General features: G+C 42.7%; 1 protein-coding gene across 7 annotated transcripts in view; it reads right to left on the minus strand.

The window, feature by feature from the left end:
• The window catches only part of LYG1 (lysozyme g1), a 56,857-nt gene that overhangs the window by 17,231 nt on the left and 25,064 nt on the right, over positions 1–14,562 (minus strand). For 5 of the 7 annotated variants that reach the window (XM_064268467.1, XM_064268468.1, XM_023552558.2 and 2 more), the window contains one exon: positions 1,317–1,417. The exons of the other annotated variants lie outside the window; for them this stretch is intronic. The gene's annotated coding sequence lies outside the window, so the exon portion shown is untranslated. The remainder of the gene's footprint in view (positions 1–1,316; positions 1,418–14,562) is intronic. 7 annotated transcript variants of the gene reach the window in all.

Raw genomic sequence — 14,562 nt, forward strand, 5'->3', positions numbered from 1 at the left:
TCAGGCAGAGACAGCATGGTGGTCATATGCCAAGCACGGTATTTACAGTGGCATCCCTATTCTCCATTCCTGGAGAGCTAAACAATAACAAACAGCATGGGGGTGTGAGCAACAGGCCTGCAGGGCACGCTGAAACTGGCAACCTGAGCATCGCTGATAGGCCTGGTCAAGTTCCTGGTGGCCTCTGGTAGGACCTCTTTCTCTACCCACCCTCCCTCCACTGGGAACTTATCATTTTCAAAACATTATTTAGACTTATAAGGCATAATGGACCATGTGTTGCTTTGTTAAACATTTTTTCTGGAAAAGGTAGAAATAAAGGTCTTTATAGTTCTTTCACTGTTCAACTCCCATTCCTTCTCTATGAATGTTTCCCAAATCTTCAACATAACCTTGAACAATAACCATCCCAGGTCCTTTGGGTCCTCCAATCAGCCTGGAAGATGCGCTGTATTAAACACCCCAACATGCTGGGAGATGAAGGTGGTCTTGTCCCATCATGCTACCCCTGCCCCCCAAATCCAATCATGGAAGAACTGAGAACTGCTCTATGTATTTCCATCAGGCATGGTCTCCCTCTCTAAGCAGTATTGCTGCTCTTGTTTTATTGCTAACACGGCTCTCTCTGTCTGCTCCCCATGGGGTGATAGACCCTTTAGTAGCTCTGTGTCTTAGTCATAAGCCCTCTTGCTGTGGCTTGTCTTCCCCCTTCATCCTAGCACAGTGCTGTGCACCAACAGGCCCCAAATTAAAACAATATCAACAACCACAAATAAAAAAGGTTTCTGCCCCTACGTTAATGTTTTCTTGAGACAAAGCCAAAAAACCAAACCCGTTGCCGTCAAGTTAATTCTGACTCATAGGGACTACAGTACAGGGTAGAACTGCCCCATAGGGTTTCCAAGGAGTGGCTGGTGAATTTGAACTATCGACCTTTTGGTTAGCAGCCAAACACTTAACCGCTGCGCCAACAGGGATTCATTTGAATTCACCACAGAGACATCCAATCTGTTAAATGCACATATATTTCTCTTCTCCAATTCTTTGTTTCGTATATGCTCACAAATCCAAAATGAATGAAACACACGCATTAAAAGAAATCTAAACTTTTTATAAGTATTGTAATGAACAGGAAAAATTATTTTATCATCTACGTCATCTTTTATTACTTGAATTTTTTTTGCGAGGTCCTTAGGTTTCATCTGAGTCTAATCTTTCCTATTTGCTCAGCAGCAGAGGAAGCCCACAGCCGAACGCAGGATGTCCCATCCTAAACAAAGCCGAGCTTGAGTCCCAGGACTCTGCTCTACACTCACCTGTCTTCAGTTAGCTCCTGTCCTTAGGGGCAGTCAGACACAACACTTTATATAGACTCTCCATCCTGCCTCCTCTCCTTAAAAGTGTTGACCTCATCCCACTGCAAAAAGATTTATGGCTAAGTTTCACAAATTATAGCAATAATCATAATAATTAGAAACACTTTGAACTTATATTTTTTTTTTATTCAAGAATGTCCTGGCATTTTGCAAGCATTGACCAATTAGCTCCTTACCACACCCCAGAAGGCAGATCTTAGTCATAGGTTCACTTAAATACTTTCGGGGTCAACACTTGCTATTCTCACTGGTTTCTGGGAATGAGTTCAAGTGTGAAAGAAGGAAGGAAGGAATGAAAGAGTGGAGGAAAAGGAAAGAAGGGAGAAAGAGAAAGGGAGGGAGGGAAGAAAGTATCTATAGAGAGATAGAGAGGAGGGAAAGGGGAAAGCAAGAAAAAAAGAGAAATGAAGGAAGAAAGAAATTTAATTTGGAGTGTCCAAAGTCCTGTTCTTGGTCTGTATTTCAGGCGAACAGAGCCACGCTGTGCACCTTGTCACCCACATACTCAGGCAGGTGAGCGATGCTATTTTACATACATCCAGTGCCTACAGTTTGTTCCCTGATGTTGACATCCGTATACCTTAAGAGGGTTTATACGAAGTGTCCAGGAAGGATTCTTTGCTCCAGACTGCCCAAGGGATGAATTTCATAACTAACAGAGAGAGTCCCCTCCACCACTCACACCCTGTTGAAGAATTTGATTTGCCCCAAACACAGCACCACCTTTTTGCACTATACCTTCACATAGCCCCCCCTCCTTTTTTTTAGCAGTATAAATCAAGATTTTATCAATATGCTTTAAAAATTAAAAAAATACACAAATTCTCTCTTAGTTATCTAGTGCTAGTATAACAGAAATACCACCAGTGGATGGATTTAACAAAGAGAAATTTTTTCTCTCACAGTCTAGGAGGGTACAAGTCCGAATTCAGGGCATCAGCTCCAGGGGGTGGCTTTCTCTCTTTCGGTTCTGGGGGAAGGTCCTTGTCATCAATCTTCCCCTGGTCTAGGAGCTTCTCAGGGCACCCCAGGTCCAAATGATGCACTCTGCTCCCAGCGCTGCCTTCTTGGTGGCATGAGGTCCCCTGTCTCTCTGTTCCCCTCTCTCTTTTATATCTCAAAAGAGACTGATTCAGACACAACCTAATCTTGTAGATTGAGTCCTGCCTTGTAAAAATAACTGCCTCTAATCCTGTCTCATTAACATCATAGAGCTACAATTTACAACCCATAGGATAATCACATCAGATCACAAAATGGTGGACCATCATACAATACTGGGAATCATGGCCTAGACAAGTTGACACACATTTTGGGGGGGACACAAGTCAATCCATAACAAATATATTATACATAAGAAAAATATCAATTATCCTATTTATCTTTCTGAATTTATTAGAGAACTCTCTGTTAGCAGAAGATCCAGCCCTTGCCCATCCCCAGATTCTGCATCAATTTTGTCATCTGTTCAGTAAAATTCATCCATCTTTCTTCAGCTTGTGATCAGAGTATATTTTTTTCCTTTCTTTTATGGTCAGCCAAGCATTCTTTCTACTGCTTCTCTTCAGTGCCTGTTGCTTTTCCAGACCCGCATTTCATGTTGTAACATGACTCTGCCTCCTTGGCCACAGTCTCTTAGGGAAGGGGGAAAATTATCCGAGACAGCACGGAATCAGGACAGAGCTGTGACCCCATCTCTTCCAACTGCTGAAACTTTAGACATGTGGATGTGGCATCTGCTGGTACAGAACAAGGGTCAGCAAACTACGCCCAGAGGGCCACCAGCTGTTCTGCAAAGAACAGATGTGTTTACTGGAACCCAGCCATGGTCCATTCGTTTACATATTGCCTGTGGCTGCTTATATACTACAATGGCAGAGGTGAGTAGCTACAAGAGAGACCATATGGGCTTTTTAATATTCCGATTCTAGTCTAGAATCTCCATTTGGGCCAAGGAACTGAAAATGCAACTAGAGAGAAAAATGAAGTAGCTGCACAGGAAGAAGGGGGTAAGCTGAAGGGAGTCTTGACAGAGTCCTAAGCCGAAGTTCCAAATGGCCTTAAGTTCCTGCCACATTCCTGTCCTCAAGTTCAACTGAGATAACCCTGTTGCCTTATACTCCTCTTTTTATTTAAACTAGTTGGAGTTAGAATAATATTTTCAACCAAAAGGTCCTATTATTTAATTTACCTATTTATTCATCCAGCATTAATTAATTCATTAAAAATATCATGGAGAGCTTACTCTGTGTCAGTGACAATGCTTGGGTGGATGGTACAGTGGTGAGCAGGACAGCCATGGTCTCCACCCTTGTACAGCTTACATTCTAATATAACGAGTTAGGTTTCAGGTGCTTGTAAGACACCAAGCCAAGATGTCACAATGACAATTGGAGCTCAGAAAAGAGGCCTGGGTTGGAGAGTGAAAATGTATGAGTCATCAGTTTTCAGAAGGATTTAAAGACAGAAGGTATTTCCTAGAGTGGGAATTGAAACGTGCCCATGACTAGACCCTGAGGACTAGCTGGGTAGAGGAAGAGGGCTGGTTAAAAGAAACTGAAGAAGCCATACCATAACCAAAAAACCAAACCAAGTGCCGTCGAGTCGATTCCGACTCATAGCGACCCTACAGAACAGAGTAGTACTGCCCCGTAGAGTTTCCAAAGAGCACCTGGTGGATTCGAACTGCTGACCCTTTGGTTAGCAGCCGTAGCACTTAACCACTATGCACAGAGGAGGGAAAAAGCCAGGAGATTATCATGGAAGCCGGAGCCCTGGTGGTGTAGTGGTGAAGAGTTCAGCTGCTAACCAAAATGTCAGCACTCTGAATCCACCAGCCACTCCTTGGAAACCCTATGGGGCAGTTCTACTCTGTCCTATAGGGTCGCTATAAGTTGGAATCAACTTGACAGCAGTGGGTTTGGTTTTTTGGTTTATCATGGAAGCCAGACTAAGAGATTGTCTGAGGCAGTGAGTGGTATTTTTGTGAAATGCTGTTAAGAAGGCAAGACGAGACTAAAAAGAGGTCATTTAATTTGCTAAAGTGAGGTCACCAGCTACCTGGCAAGAACAATTTTGACACAGGTGTATCAGGACTCACGTTGTTGCGAGTAATTCAAAACTTGACTCAAACAGACTTAAACAATACAGAAGATTAACTCACATAACAGGAAGATCAGAGGTAGGTACGTTTCAGGGATGGTCTGATTCAACAACGTCATCAAGCACCTGGAATTCTCTGTCTCTCCACTTTGCTTTCTTGAGTGACAGCTTCTCCCTGAGCTCTCCCTCCCCCAGCCAACTCACCCAAGATAGCTGCCAACAACTCCCAGGGTCCAGACTTTCTCATTCGAATCTAGGGGAGAGAGAAATCGAGAAAGCTTCTTCTTCAGAGACACCCAGAAAACCTTTCTTCAGGCCTTATTCACTCCAACTGAGTCTTGTGTCCATCCCTGAGACAATTAACTGTGACTCACCAAAAACACCCCTTGCCGTCAAGTCGATTCCAACCCATAGCAATCCTATAGGACAGAGTAGGACTGCCCCTTATGGTTTCCAAGGAGCAGGTGGTAGATCTGAACTGCCAATCTATTGGTTAGCAGCCAAGCTCTTAACCACTGTGGTGCAATATTATGATTAGCTAAGTCTTATGGTGGAAACCCTTGTAGTGCAGTAGTTAAGAGCTATGGCTGCTAACCAAAAGCTGGCAGTTCGAGTCCACTAGGCACTCATTGGAAACTCTATGGGGCAGCTCTCCTTTGTCCTATAGGGTCACTATGAGTCGGCATTGACTCGACAGCAACGGGTAACAGTAAGTCTTACGGTTAGAGTTTAGAAGTTCCTGGGTGGTGCAAATGGTTAACTTGCTTGGCCACTAACCAAAAGATTGGAGATTTGAGTCCATCCAGAGGCATCTCAGAAAACAGGCCTGGCCGTCTACTTCCAAAAAATCAGCCATTGAAAATCCTATTGGGCGCAGTTCTACTCTGATACACATAGGGTCACCATGAGTTGGAATCAACTCTATGGCAACTGGAAAAAAAAAATTTCAGAGTTTGGATGGGGCTAGAGTCTGAGGCATAAGGAAGACCAAAGAACTGAGGTCTTTGAATTGTGGTGCTGGCAAAGAATATTGAATATACCACAGAGTGCCAGAAGAAAAAACAAGTCTGTCTTCGAAAAGGTATAGCCCGAATGCTCCTTAGAAGTGAGGATGGCGAGACTTCATCTCACACACTTTGGACATATTATCAGGAGGGACCTGTCCCTGGAGGAGGACATCATGCTTGGTAAAGTAGAGGTCAATGAAAAAGAGGAAGATCCTCAACGAGATGGACTGACACAATGGCTTCAGCAATGGGCTCAAACATAGCAACAACTATGAGGATGATGCAGGACTGGGCAGTGTTTCGTTCTGTTGTACATAGGGTCACTATGAGTTGGAACCGACTTGTCGGCACCTAACAACAACAACAGAGTCTTAGGTGGAGTTAGGTCCTAAACTAGGTGAAGCAGTTTAGATACCCCTTGAAAATCAGGTTAGTTTCAAAAAGGGGAGGGATGGATGTCAGGCAGGCAATCACAATGAACACAACAAGGGGGCAGAAGCCTGATGGGAGAAGACTGACTAGTCAATGGGAGGAGGAGGTAGGGGGCCAGCGCCCTAAGACAGCTCTTTCAAGAAGCTTGGCTGTGAAAAGGAGTAGAGAGATAAAGTGCTTGCTGGGCAGATAAAGTAGAGGAAAAGAGGAGTTTTCATTATTTTTATTTTAACCTTAGTAAAAATATGAATAACAAATATCTGCCATCTCAATATTTTTGCGTATGTAATTCAGTGTTTATTATTTAAATTTACAAGACGAGCTACTGTAACACCTCTGAAGCTGACAGGAGCCATTCAGCAGAGGAAGGGGCTGAAAACACACCGATGGAATGACAGATGGAGCAAAGTCTCCAGGAAGGTGAGGAGGATGGGGTTGTGAGTTCATGTGGGGAGAAGGGGGTCGGCTTTTGCTGGGGAAGGGGAACAGTGTGACTGAGAGCACTTGACTCTGAAGTCTGAGGGATCTGTGGGACCCTGGGCACATTAATCTCTTTGAGCCTGTCTTTTGGGCTGTAATTTGGAGATATGGGAGCCCTGGGCTCAATGGTTAAGTGCTGGGCTGCTACCCAAAAGGTCGGTGGTTTGAACTGACCAGTGGTTCTGCAGGAGAAAAGACCTGGCGATCTGCTTTCATAAATATTACAGCCTGACTGGTATAGAGTCAAAGGCATGCAACAACAATATGGAGATAATCTTTCCACCTTACGGGGATGTTGTGGGGTTTAAATCAGATAATGCTTGTAAATGACTCAGTGGTGTTTTTTTAGCTCTCTCCAGACCTTCCCCTTCTAACCAATTAACTCTACCAACTCATTTTAAGACGGTAAGAAACTTCTTGTTAAGCATCAGATTGTCTTTTGAGGGAAAGGATGGTGATATAAATGTGTTTGCAAAGCTTTTTTGATTGAATAACCTCCAAGTTCCTTACCAGAGAATCTTCAACAAAGTCTTTGTGGAGCTTTTTGAGGTGTCAATTAAACAGGTCTTGATGTAAACAAGGAGATTGGCTACCCAGCAGCATCCTCTTCCGAGGTGCAGGAAGATTCTAGACCATTTTTGACAGCTTTACTAGGTCATGGAAGTTCTGGCCATGGGTGCCAGGAAGCAGACAGAAGGAAAGAAATGAGATTAAAAGGGAACTGAGCAAAAGCCATTAGGGCTGGCCTTGGACACCACTGTCTTCCTGTGTTATTGTAAAAGTCACTGAACTCCTTGTACACTGTCATGGATTGAATTGTGTCCCTCAAAACTATCTATCAACTTAGCTGGGCCATGATTCTCAGTTTTGTGTGACTGTCCACTATTTTATGTGATTGTCTACCATTTTATGTGATTTTCCTATATGTTATAAACCCTATCACTATGATGTAATAAAATGGATTAGCAGCAGTTACATTGATGAGGTCTACAAGATTAGGTAGTGTCTTAAGCCAACCTCTTTTGGGATATAAAAGAGAGAATTGAGCAGAGAGACACGGGGACCTCATACCACCAAGAAAGTAGTGCCAGGAGCAGAGCATGTCCTTTGGACCTGAGGTTCCTGTGCTGAGATGCTCCTAGACCACGGCAAGACTGATGACAAGGACCTTCCTCCAGTGCCAACAGAGAGAGAAAGCCTTCCCCTGGAGCCAGCACCCTGAATTCGGATTTCTAGCCTACTGGACTGTGAAAGAATAAACTTCTCTTTGTTAAAGCCATCCACTTCTGTTATTTCTGTTATAACAGTACTAGATGACTAAGACATACACTTTCTTTTCTTTTGGTGAAACAAGAAAAACACACACCAAACAAACAAAACAAACCCTTCTTCATCAACAGATAAATGGATAAACAAAATGGATATAGAATGGAATATTACTCAGCCATAAAGAGAAATAAAGTCCTGATATATGCTATGACATGAATGAACCTTGTAAGCATTATGTTGAGTGAAATAAGTCAGAAACAAAAAAGATAAATATTGCCTGGTGCTAGTTATATGAAATGAAGCCCTGGTGGTGCAGTGGTTAAGAGCTCGGCTGGTAAGCAAAAGGTTAGCAGTTCGAATCCGCTAGCCACTCCTCAGAAAACCTGTGGGGCAGTTCTACTCTGTCCTGTAGGGTGGCTACGCGTCAGAATCAACTGGAGGGCAGCGGGTCTAGTACTTATATGAAATATCTTGTTGTTTTTGGTGGTGGTTGCCATCAAGTCAATTCTGACTCATAGTGACCCCATGTGTACAGAATAGAACTGCTCCATGGAATTTCCAAGGCTGTGACCTTTCTAAAGGGGAGAGCCAGGCCTGTCTTGCAAGTGCCTTTGGGTGGGTTTGAACTGCCAACCCCTCAGCTAGTAGTCGAGCACTTAACCATTTGCACCACCCAGGGACTCCTATGAAATATCTAGAATACGTAGTTGCATAGAGACTGAAGTTTATTATTGTTTACCAGGGTCAGGTGGGAGGGGGAAATAGGGAGTTATAGCTGCTTGACTCTGCTCAATGGGAAGCTTCAGCTGTGCCAGTCCCTTGGGTTCTGCACACAATGACGGAGTCCAAGAATCCTCCAGGTGGCGTTTTGTAAGAGGAAAGTGCTGCCCTGTGCTTGGCTAACATTCCCAGAGGAACTTGGCAGCTTTTCTTGTCCTCCTTGAAGGCTATTCCTAGACACAGTTCTGGGAGGCAGTTTTCTAGCTCTCAGTCCTACCCAGCAGATATGGTGTGTAGCATAGACTGGGTAGCAGAGAGGCTCAGGGGGCTTCCCCATTTCTTTATCTTGGAGAGACCTTGTTAGCATTTTGGAGACCAAAGGAAGAAACTGATCTGATGTGCCCGTATGGAACTTTTGTATTCATCTGAGGAGACCCTGTGGTCATACAAACCTTATTATTGCCCTTTCTCATGGATTAGTCAAAACATCAGAAACAATAAAATTTACACTGTTTTTTCTACACCTTGAATACAGAATGCAGGGATTTTTTTTTTTTTTTTTCTATTTCTTTTCACACCGTATGATGCCCTCCTCAGGAACAAAAGTCCACTTGCAGGCAACCATTCTCATTGCATAATGGGAAGTTGTGATTGACTTTTCAGAGTTAGAACTGTTTGACTACTTAAGACTTCAGATAGGAAAAAAAGTACCACGTCTAAATAGACTGATGGTTGCTGAAAAGGCAATTAATTCCAAACCTTGCAACTTTCCTTGAGAGCGATTTCTAGAAGAGGAAAGTAGACTGGTCACCCTTGCTGAGAAGCCTCCTGTTAGCTCTTCGGGTCAGAGAACTGACTTGTTCTTCATAGTCAAACCACAGTTCATTGAAGGGTTCTACCATTTACATTCACTACTCGTCTGTCAGTTTGTCGTACTGTGGGGGCTTGCGTGTTGTGATGCTAGAAGCTATGCCAGCGGTATTTCAAAACACCAGAACGCTCACCCATGGTGGACAGGTTTCAGTGGAGCTTCCAGACTAACACAGACCAGGAAGAAGGACCTGAAAAAATTGGCCAGTGAAAACCTTACGAATAGTGTAACATTGTCTGATACAGTGCCAGAAGATGAGCCCCCCCAGGTTGGAAGGCACTCAGAAGATGACTGGGGAAGAGCTGCCTCCTCAAAGTAGAGTTGACTTCAATGATGTGGATGGAGTCAAGATTTCAGGACCTTCATTTGCTGATGTGGAACTACTCAAAATGAGAAGAAACAGCTGCAAACATCCATTGATAACAGGAATGTACAAAGTATGAATCTAGGAAAACTGGAAGTTGTCAAAAATGAAATGGAACAGTTGAAGCTAGATATCTTAGGCATTAGTGAGCTGAAATGGACTAGTATTGGCCATTTTGAATCAGATAATTGTATGGTCTACTATGCCAGGAATGACAAATTGAAGAGGAATGGCATTGCATTCATTGTCAAAAAGAACATTTCAAGATCTATCTTGAAGTACAATACTGTCAGTGATAGGATAATATCCATACACCTACAAAGAAGACCAATCAATACAACTATTATTCAAATTTATGTACCAACCACTAATGCCAAAGGTGAAGAGATTGAAGATTTTTACCAACTTTTGCAGTCTGAAATTGATCGAACATGCAATCAAGAAGCATTAATAATTACTGGTGATTGGAATGTGAAAGTTGGAAACAGAGAAGAAGGATTGGTTGTTGGAAAATATGGCCTTGGTAACAGAAACGACACCAAAGGTCACATGATAGAATTTTGCAAAACCAATGACCTATTCATTGAAAATACATTTTTCAACAACATAAATGGTGACTATACGCTTGGACCTCACCAGATGGAATACATAGGAATCAAATCAACTACATTTGTGAAGAGAGACAATGGAGAAAGTCAATATCATCAGTCAGAACAAGGCCAAGGGCCAACTGTGGAACAGATCGTCAATTACTCATATGCAAGTTCAAGCTGAAGCTGAAGAAAATTAAAACAAGTCCATGAGAGTCAAAGTACAACCTGGAGTATATCGCATCTGAATTTAGAGACCACTTCAAGAAGAGATTTGACACATTGAACATTAATGACTGAAGACCAGACAAATTGTGGGATGGCATCAAGGGCATCATATATGAAGAAAGCAAAAGGTCATTAAAAAGACAGGAAAGGAAGTAAAGGTTAAAATGGATGTCAGAAGAGACTCTGAAACTTGCTCTTGAAGGCAGAGTAGCTAAAGCGAATGGAAGAAATGATGAAGTAAAAGATCTGAACAATAGATTTCAAAGAGTGGCTTGAGAAGACAAAGTATTATAATGACGTACAAAGAACTGAAGTTAGAAAACTAAAAGGGAAGAACATGCTTGGCATTTCTCAAGCTGAAAGAACTGAAGAAAAATTCAAGCATCAAGTTGCAATATTGAAGGATTCTATGGGCAAAATATCGAATGACGTAGAAAGCATCAAAAGAAGACGGAAGGAATACACAGAGTCACTGTTCCAAAAAGAATTGGTTGATGTTCAGCCATTTTAGGAGGTAGAATATGATCAAGAACCGATGGCACTGAAGGAAGAGGTCCAACCTGCACTGAAAGCATTGGCAAAAAACAAGGCTCCAGGGGTTGACAGAATACCAATTGAGATGTTTCAACAAACTGATGCAACACTGGAAGTACTCACTCATCTATGCCAAGAAATTTGGAAGACAGCTACCTGGCAAATTGACTGGAAAAGGTCCATATAGCTGTGCATTCCAAAGAAAGGTGATCCAACAGAATGTGGATATTACTGAACAATATCATTAACATTACATGCAAGTAAAATTTTGCTGAAGAGAGTTCAAAAACGGTTGCAGAAGTACACTGACAGGGAAGTGCCAGAAATTCAAGCCAGGTTCAGAAGAGGACATGGAATGAGGGATATCATTGCTGATGTCTGATGGATCTTGGCTAAAAGCAGAGAATACCAGAAGGATGTTTACCTGTGTTTTATTGACTATGCAAAGGTATTCGACTCTGTGGATCATAAAAAATTACTGATAGCATTGCAAAGAACGGGAATTCCAGAACACTTACTTGTGCTCATGAGGAAACTGTACATAGACCAAGAGGCAGTTGTTCAAACAGAAGGGGATACTGAGTGGTTTAAAATCCGGAAAGGTCTGTGTCAGGGTTGTATTCTTTCACCGTACTTATTCAATCTGTATGCTGAGCAAATAATCCAAGAAGCTGGATGACTATATAATGAAGAGTGTGGCATCAGGATTGGAGGAAGACTCATTAACAATCTGCAATATGCAGATGACAGACAAAGCCTTGCTTGCCGAAAGTGAAAAAGATTTGAAGCACTTATTGATGAAGATCAAAGACTTCAGTAAGGATTACACTTCAACATAAAGAAAACAGAAATCCTCACAACTGGACCAGTAAGAAACATCATGATAAACGGAGAAAATATTGAAGGATTTTTCAATGATTTCATTTTACTTGGATCCACAGTCAACACCCATGAAAACAGCAGTCAAGAAATCAAACAACGGAGTGTTGACATGTGGTATGGTTGTTAATGTCATAGAACAATGTGTGTACTGTTTGACGAGAAACTAGTTTGTTCTGTAATCCTTCATCTAAAGTACAATTAAAAAAAAAGGAGAAAAGAAATTACAACAACAACAAAAAAAGAGAGAGAAATCAAACAACGTATTGTACTGGGCAAATCCGCTGCAAAAGGGCTCTCTCCAATGTTCAAAAGCAAAGGTGTCACTTTGAGGACTACGGTGTGTATTGAGTAACAACCGAGTGGAACCTGGACCCAAGATCGGGTTCGTATCCAAGAGACCACAGAACCAGAGATCATGACATATGGTTTATTTGGGGAGCTTATTTACAGGACAGTCAGTCCAGGGCAGCAACTGGACCAGTTTAGCGCTCTGCTGCCTAGCAGGGGACACAAGCTTATATACCATTCCAGCTGGGACCAAGGCTCACTGTTTTTCTCCCAAGTCCTTGGGCAGCCAGCCTTCACAGGGACTTCATGTCTAGGCCCACATGTTTTTCTCCCTGTTGCTAAGGCATTCCTTGGCCTTGGCCACTGGCCCAGTCAAACCACTTCTAGCCTTGCACCTTAGCCTGTGTCTATCCCAAGTTCATCCCCAGCATGCTTTGGGGAAGAGCAAAACTGACTCCATTAGGAGGGAATACATACAGATGCATGCATTACCCTACAGTATGCCAAACCCAAGCCGCGTTATTTTCAATCACCTCACATGCATGTGAAAGCTGGACAATGAGTAAGGAAGACTGAAGAAGAACTGATGCTTTTGATTATGGCGTTGCTGAAGAATATTGAATATACCACGGACTACCAGAAGAACAAACAAATCTTCTTGCAAGAAGTACAGCCAGAATGCTTCTTAAAAGCAAGGATGGTGAGACTTCATCTCATGTGCTTTGGACATGTTATCAGGAGGGACCAGTCCCTGGAGAATGACATCATGTTTGGCAAAGTAGAGGGTCAGTGAACAAGAGGAAGACTTTGACAAGATGGGTTGACACAGTGGCTGCAACAATGGGCTCAAGTATAACAATGATTGTGAGGATGGTGCAGGACCGGGCAGTATTTCGTTCTGTTGTACACAGGTTCATTATGAGTAGGAACTTACTCAGCAGCACCTATCAACCATTTACTTGTTTTCTCTTCCCCCCACCCTGGAGGGGAAAAAAGCCTCTACTTGGCATTTTTACTTTTCATCTTCCAATTGACTCATCTCAGACTTGTAAAAATTTTCTTGCATGTTAAGAGGAATGATTAATACCAAAGTACAAAGGTGTGAGTGCTTATATAAACTTAGACATACAAACACAAATCTTTTATTGGCTTTTCTCTTACATCTAATAAAACCTCCAAGGGAAATACTTTCCAGTTGTCAAAACACTTAAATTATATGTATCTGAAAGTCTCTTTGCCTGAAAGCATTGGAGAGAATGGCTATGGGCAGATTTTAGCTTGTTTCAGAGCCATTCCAATTTCCATGCAGAAAGAGAATGATTGGGTATTTAAATTATAAACCTGATATAGGTATTGTGTGTGTAATTCCAATGTGTATTCATATAGTGCTCTTTCTCCAAGAAGTGCGAAATAAAATATTGATCTCATGCGACCAAAAAGAAAAAAAAAAACGCAGTACAAGAACAAGCTACATTATAAACAAATGGCTAGACTGGCTATGGAGACAGGCAATTCCAGGAAGCAAGTAACAACGTTATTGGTTCCAAAATATCCATCCATCCATCCATCTAGTAAATGCTATTTAGCATTCACAGCGCGCCACGCACTGGGCTACATATGCCAGGAATAAAAAGTTGAATTAGACACAGCCTCTGCCCTCTAGAAGCTCATTGCTGGGTAGCGAGTGGGCATCTACTGATTTTCTGTTGGGCTAAGGGAATAAATTGCTGGTTCACACTGCAGCCAACATGGACTCTTTATGCTCTGATCATAAATCTCCATAGGACGCATCAGCCAGCCAGCAAGATACTGAGGAGGTAAAGCTAAGTAAAGTTCTTTGTTGTCCACAGCTGTGGAAGTATGACCCATATCTAGGAAGAAATAAAACTGAGTTAGATGCTGTAACTCAGGCGTTTCATCTAAAATATCCCAAATGGGGAACCCTGCGCGTGGAATCACCTCGTCACACCTCACAGTTGCAGGTTACTCGCTAGCGTATCAAGCACTTTCACGGGTGCTACTGTAACACCCCTATGGCATATGTAGGGGAGGCATTATGATGATCCATATTTTACACGGAGGAACTGTGAGGCTGGATAACAAAGCGACTTATCAAAGTTACCAAACCAACGAAGGGCAGGGCAGGAGTGGAATCTAGGTCACCTACATCAGTGCTTCTCAAAATGGAGAATCACCTGGACGGCCTGTTAAGTGCTCCTGACCCAGGGTCTGTGGTGGGCTCGGGAATTTGCATTTCTAACAAGTATCCAGGGGATGTCAACAACTCTGGCCCGGAGGCCACACTTTGAGAACCACTGGTCTACACCCAAGTCCATGCCTCCTTCTCCAGCTGCTCCCTCCAGGAAGCTGGTGAGCGTTGATCACCTATGGCTGGGTTTCTCAGCCCTCACGTTAAAGC

Source organism: Loxodonta africana, chromosome 15 (assembly GCF_030014295.1).
Source record: "Loxodonta africana isolate mLoxAfr1 chromosome 15, mLoxAfr1.hap2, whole genome shotgun sequence".
NCBI classification, from domain to species: domain Eukaryota; kingdom Metazoa; phylum Chordata; class Mammalia; order Proboscidea; family Elephantidae; genus Loxodonta; species Loxodonta africana.